We start from the raw sequence: 7,093 nt of genomic DNA, 5'->3' as shown, positions 1-7,093 counted from the left end.
CAGGGGCCCCTGCGTGGCTCAGCTGGTTAAACCTCTGACTTTGGCTCAGGTCATGATCTCACGGTTCATGGGTTCAAGCCCCATGTCAGGCTCTGTGCTGACAGCTCAGAGCCTGGAGCCTGCTTCGGATTCTGTGTCTCCCTCTCTCTCTGCCCCTCCCCCGCTCATGTTCTGTGTCTCTTTCTCTCAAAAATAAGTAATAAAACATTTTAAATAGAATATATAATACTGACACTGACGAGATGAAAATCATGTTCACAATATACCTTCACAAAGCACACCAGTGACAAACTGATTCATAAGTATCACTAATTGAAAGACTATTTAAAATTATTCACACACAAGGAAATTTGCCCTGAAATCTCACAGCTCTTACACTTCACATATGAAAGAACTTTGATTGAGGTTTTTCTGTACTTGAAACAATCCTGAAAATTTGCTTATATAAGTATGAATGAGTTGTGAACCAGAAAGAAAATACATTTTGATCAAGCATACAGAGGAATGACTGAATTATCATTTTATTCTTTCTACAGAGAATGATATGACAAATTCTTGCCAGGGTCACTAATATGCATCAAAAGGTAGGACAGATAAAATTACAGATGTGAACCAGGCACTTAATAAAAAAAATAGTTTTCCCCCTAGATTTTATGATGTCCCTGGAATTTGTCAGAATTTTAAAACTTATAAGTTGTTCTGATTTCTTTTCTTTCTACAATAAATGTTTACTTCTACTCTTAATTTCAAATTCGTAATTCTGTATTCTTTTTCTTACAATGCATCTCCAAAATTACATTACTGTAAAGTCCCCCACACCTGGACCCACCTGCTTGCTTCTTTTTTTAGATTCACATTCTTCAAGGTCAGAGATTGTGACCTTTTTCTCTTTGTATTACTGGCACGGTGCCTGGCAAAAAATAGGAGCTTGACAAATATATGTGCAATTAAATGGAGTGGGAGCAAATAGCTTGATAGCTTAGCATAAAGCAAAATGTCAGTGATGGAGAGAGCAGTGTGGATACACCAAATCAAAGCCTACATTCTCTCCAGAGGATAAATATTCTTTTACTGGGATACTGGTCTGACAGAGCCTAATTTTTAATAAGGTTCATGCAATCCAGCTCTCCTGTAACCTCAATCCCCAGGATACAAGTACTACTCAGTTAAAATTAAGAAGTAGAATTATATACATTGCTTTATCTGTAACTTTCTTATAAGGAAGGACATACACTCAGTACTTTCTGGTTTTATAATATTATATCATATATAGCATACACACACACACACACACACACACACACACATATATATATATATGCTATATATGATATAATAGGGGAGCGATTACAAATGGGTAGGTGAGGTTTGAGCCTCTGCTGTAAATTCACCTATATCCTCCGTAACTTAGTCACCTAGCTCTGCATAGCAAAACCCAATGAAAATAGTTTTATAACAAACTGAAAATGATAGGCGTCATCAGTCCCAGTTTGCTAGGTGAACTGAAGTTATCCGTCTCTTTTCACAATCGAAAATAGAAGCGGTAGCATTAGCAGGCTGTAAGCTTGCTCAAGCAGCTGTCTTGTCAGGCAGCGCCACCGTTATCCCATCCCAACAGATGTGATCCTATTTTTAAAGGCTTCTGGGAAAGGGAGATTCCCTCACCTTTCTTAGCAACCCGTTGGGATCCTAACAATTCTGTCAGGGATGCTGGGCCTCTGAGCCTGGCTACAGTACTTTTATATATTTCTGGCCTGGTGTTTTTCCTTGTTCCTGTTTCCTATTTTAACTTTTTAAAAATTATTTCAGAGAGGGAGAGTGCCAGTTGGGGAGAGGGGCAGAGGGAGAGAGAGAACCTTAAGCAGGCTTCACGCTCAGCACGAAGCCCGATGAGGGGCTCTGCCTTATAACCATGAGATCATGACTTGAGCTGAAATCAGAAGTCAGACGCTCAACTGGCTGAGCCACCCAGGCACCCTTCCTGTTTCCTATTTTAGTATTAATTCTATCCTCTCACCCTTATGCCTCTTTTTCCCCATTAATTTTGCTTGTGGACATCTCATACCTACATGAGGTAGAAAGGAGTTTGAGTTTAAATTTTAAATAAACAGTACAAAGGGATTTGATAATCTGTCCCTATCTGCATCTGTTAGAGATTTGTGAACTTGGGTGGGTTGAAGACATACATTCTTTTTTTTTTTTTTAAATTTTTTTTTTAACGTTTATTTATTTTTGAGACAGAGAGAGACAGAGCATGAATGGGGGAGGGTCAGAGAGAGGGAGACACAGAATCTGAAACAGGCTCCAGGCTCTGAGCTGTCAGCACAGAGCCCGACGTGGGGCTCGAACTCACGGACCGCGAGATCATGACCTGAGCCGAAGTCGGACACTTAACCGACTGAGCCACCCAGGCGCCCCGAAGACATACATTCTTAGATTGAAAAACATATATTGTGTTATCTTTAAACATTTGAAAGTACTTATAATTTTGTTTTAATCTTTAGTCTCTTTTGAAAGCCTTCTAAATTTCCATATTTTTCCTTAAGTTGAGTTCTGAATTGGATATGATATTCTAATAGAGATCTAGGGTAGTGTTGAACATCTTGGGCAGAACACGTTTTATTTCTGCCTCATTAATTCAGTGTTTGCCTGTGAATCCATCGATACACCTATGTAGCTGATCACTAATGCTTCAATACTCAGCGGGCCATGTCTTCTATGAGAGGTGGGATCTGACAGGTGTAAGGAAAATAGTGCTGCTTTGAAATAGTTCTCATTATCAGGTACCTGACTACTTGAAATTTCGCTCTTAGTGATTCATTTCATTGGACCTGTTTCCTTGTGGGCTCTTTTATTTTTAATTTTTTTTAAACGTTTATTTATTTTTGAGACAGAGAGACAGAGCATGAACGGGGGAGGGGCAGAGAGAGAGCGAGACACAGAATCGGAAGCAGGCTCCAGGCTCTGAGCCATCAGCCCAGAGCCCGACGCGAGGCTCGAACTCACGGACCGCGAAATCGTGACCTGAGCTGAAGTCGGACGCTTAACCGACTGAGCCACCCAGGCGCCTCCCTTGTGGGCTCTTCTAAAACAGAAGAACTTCTGACAATTATAAGATGTTAATCAATTTGCTCCAAGAAATAAGCAACCGGCTGGAAGCTTTGAGTATCTGGTAGATGGCTGGGAATGGAGATGTGTAGAGAGAGGGTGGACCATACATTCCAGGTGGCTCTAGATTGTCTTGGTTCCTGCCCATTGCCCAAGTAGACTTATTTATAGCTTTGCCTTTCACTCTCAAATGTGTGATGACCTTAGTAGAGTCAACCAAAGTGGGAAATGGTTACTAAGTGGAGCTGTGAGGAGTCTCTAGAACCCTCAAGCCTGGACTTGAATCTCTGCTCTACCGCTTGCTGGCTGAGTGATTATAGGTAGATTATTTAAATTCTCTCCCTCTCAGCCTCCCCATAGACAAACAGGGACTTAATATTAAGTATCTTTTGGATAGGTCTTGTCCTGGTGCAGCCATTATTATTGGAAACTTCTGTTTCGCCTGGGTTTGGCATTTCTAAGTCATTCAAATCTAGTAAGACACAGATATTTTTCTACTCTAAATCACTCTCCATCTTGTTATTTGCATTTCATTTCTAATTGTTTTCCTAAATTTCACTCTGAAATTTTCTTTTATATGTACCATGAAAACTGATGGCACCTAAAGTCTGTGCCACTCTGTTTTGGCACTGACTTTCACCTTCATCTTTGGCATTGGCTATGGTTTTGTGTGTGTTGATTCCGTCCTTCCTACCTTGCGGTAAGTTTCTTGAAAGCCATAGGACTCACCTTGACTTTCCCCAGAACCTAGAATAATAGTGCTAAACAATTGCCAGATTCACGTGGCTTCACTGAGTTAAAACTCCAGGCTACATAGCACTCTTGGCTTCATTCTCAAATTATTTTACCTGAAGATTAAAGGTAACGTTTTGTAAAGGGGACCAAATGGCTTAAAGGAGGTTCAAACATACGTTCAAAGGGTAGGAACTGCATCCTTCAGGATTCAGATCCAAAATAAGAACAACTTTGGTAGTGACGAGGTCTTTGTAGCACAAACTAAGAAAATGAGTCTGCCTTGAACCAGAGGAAACTTCTACAGAGCTCTCGGTGTATCTCCACGGTTCAGTGGGTTCTTAGCCTTCTCTCTGGGCCTGCCAATCAAGATGCTTAGGAGAGTGCTTTTTTGGCAGACAAGCCCTGACTACTTGAAATGAGGCAGACATCACCGGAGCATTTCAGAGGCCAGACACCAGATGGTAATAATACATTTCAACTATTAGAAGTTTGGATCAGAAAGCTAAAGGTGAAGGTCTTATCTCATTTGTCAAATGATGTAATTCATTATTAAATCAGGACAAACCAGTTAACATCTGAAGTATAATTCTGGTGGCTATTTATAACACACTCACCGCTTCATTTGACTCGACTGGCTTATTTAATTCTGTGCAGCATTTTATAAAAACGTAGGAAATGACCTATGCAAATCACAGTTCTGGATAAATCAAAATTTTTCTTCATGTGTCGATTAAATGTTAGCATGTTTGAGTTACTTGATGAAATTATGTCTTATTTAACATAATTTGAAGCAGAGGACACTCCAGGTAAATTTAATGAGCTTGCCACGTGTGGGATTTGAGTGCTATACTTTTTTAAGAATGAGATCGCTCACCAAAAGTGCTCATATCCAGGCTCTCAAAGAGAGAGGGTCGCCATAAATGAGTCAGTTAATTCTTAAAACAGTAATACCAAAAGTGAAAACGAAAGTCTTTGCACCCTGGGGTACCTATGCTGGGAAGTCTCTACATATTTCTTAGTGAGAAATGAATGTGTTTAATCTTTTTTTTTTTTTTTTTAAAGCAGGTTTCATGCCCACGACCGACCCTGAGATCAAGACCTGAGCTGAAATCAAGAGCCAGGTGCTAAACCAACTGAACCACCCAGGCTCCCCTTGAATGTGTTTAGTCTTGAAGAATGTTTAGAAGATAAAATATTGGTAATTCTGGCACTGACTGGGAAAGGAGAGATAATATAATCAATCTGATACTGGATGTTTTACATCTACCCACTATTTACCAATGAAGTAATACTCATCATCTTTCTTCAGCAGTAGCATCATGGTGAAGGTGTATTAAGCACTTAGAACAGCACTGTTCTAAGAATTTCTACTGGTCTTAATTCACTGTATCCTCTCAAAAACTTTATGAAGTTAGTGCGATTATGCCCATTATAAAGATGATGAAACTGAGGTCACTCAGTAAGAATCACAGAGTATCCAAGTTTGAAGGAAACGTAGGGCTCACTTTTTTCAACTCTCAGTTTATAAATGAGTTTATAAAAGGCCCAGAGGTTCATGTCTTGCTCAGAGTTACATAAAAAGTTAGTAGCTGAGCCACAAATATTTAAACAACTGGCATACATTAAGTGTTTACTCTATGCCAATTAACCCTTACAATAACACTATGAAATAAATACTACTGTCTCAATTTTGCAACAACAACAAGAAACCCCACAAAAATAAAAAACAAACAAACAAACAAACAAAAACATTGGCTTTTGGAGATGTTAAGGTACTTGGGCAAATCACCCTCTGGTAAATGCCGGTGCTGGGATTTGGATCTCAGCCTTCTCCCTAGAGGTCTTAGTAGTATCAATACGCTGCCTCTCCAATAGGACCACCTTTCTCTCCTCTATGCCGGCTTTCATCTGATCCGGTTGGCCTCCTACCTAGGCTATAAACAGCTGCATTTTAATCTCTGGTCTGGGTAGTTCTCACTGGGCAGGAGACAGTTCATGGAATCCTGGAGTGATTAAGAAGTGAGAGAAAATGAATGGCACCTCCTTTGCTAAGTTCTGAAGCATCACAACTAATAGGAGCCTTTAAGTTTGTTCGACAGAAAATCAAATGTCAGTGATAATGGAAACCGTAACAATATATCTTTATGCTTTCAGGTCTGATGTTTAAAATCACACTTTTCTCCATTTTCACTTTCCTTTAGGTTTCTTGGGGGCATTTTGCAAACGTTGTCATTATATTTATATAAATGCAGTAAACTTAGTGATGAAATCTCTTAATGAGACCTTCAACTCAAATGTAATGGTCTTGAGTTTTTCCTTCCTCAAATTTCACACTGATCATGAAATTTAATATTTCCCATCATGTACATCTTTTTTTTTTAATTAACATCATAGTTTTATTTAATAAAGAGTTTTACAAAGGGGACAACTGGTGATTTTTTTTTTAGCATATATTTAAGTTTATATATGTTTGGATCAATAAATATTATTATGAATGTTTTTTCATGAATGCTTTTTAAAATGAGAAATACACACACTTTATTTCCTAATCAGAAGGTATATGTCTATATATCTGAGATTTTACATAACCATTAATTTTTTCTAGTTACATACTCATGAAACTGTGTGTGCTTTAAGCTGCCCAGCCAAACATCACATTTTCTGTATAAAGGGGAAAAGGCTGAAAAATTAGATTTTCAAGAGCCAAGTAAATTTGGGAGTGGCTTCATTCACATGGAGATGTGATTTGAACTTGTTAAGTATTTGCTAATAAGAGAAAGGTACCCTTTGTAGATATTCAGAAGGCTATTATTTTTACTCATCTACTCTGATAATACAATGCGAGTTCTAAGACAAGCTGGGGGTGGTAACTAAGGGCTTCATTTATCTGAAATTAGAAGTGCCCATAATGGGTTGGCAGGGCTGTGGGCCGCATTGTGTGTTTCCCAGTTCTCTCTAATTAGCCATAGAAAAATGTGAAGAATAGCACCCACATTATCCAAATTCTCTTAAGGATTTGCTACCTTAAAAACTATTTTCCTTTTGTTATGTTCAATATGTATAATTATGCTTTCAGAAAGCCCTCTGCTTTGGAATTCTTTTCTTGCTGACCTGCCACCCAGTTGCAAGCCATATCCAGCAGCCACTACTTATTTACTGAAGGTTCTTTTTGGAAAAAGTTTTTAAAATTAATTAAAGGAATATATCGTATATATATATATATATATATATATATATATATATATATATA

This window comes from Panthera uncia (genome assembly GCF_023721935.1).
Source record: "Panthera uncia isolate 11264 chromosome B2 unlocalized genomic scaffold, Puncia_PCG_1.0 HiC_scaffold_24, whole genome shotgun sequence".
NCBI classification, from domain to species: domain Eukaryota; kingdom Metazoa; phylum Chordata; class Mammalia; order Carnivora; family Felidae; genus Panthera; species Panthera uncia.
This window is presented reverse-complemented; position numbering follows the sequence as displayed.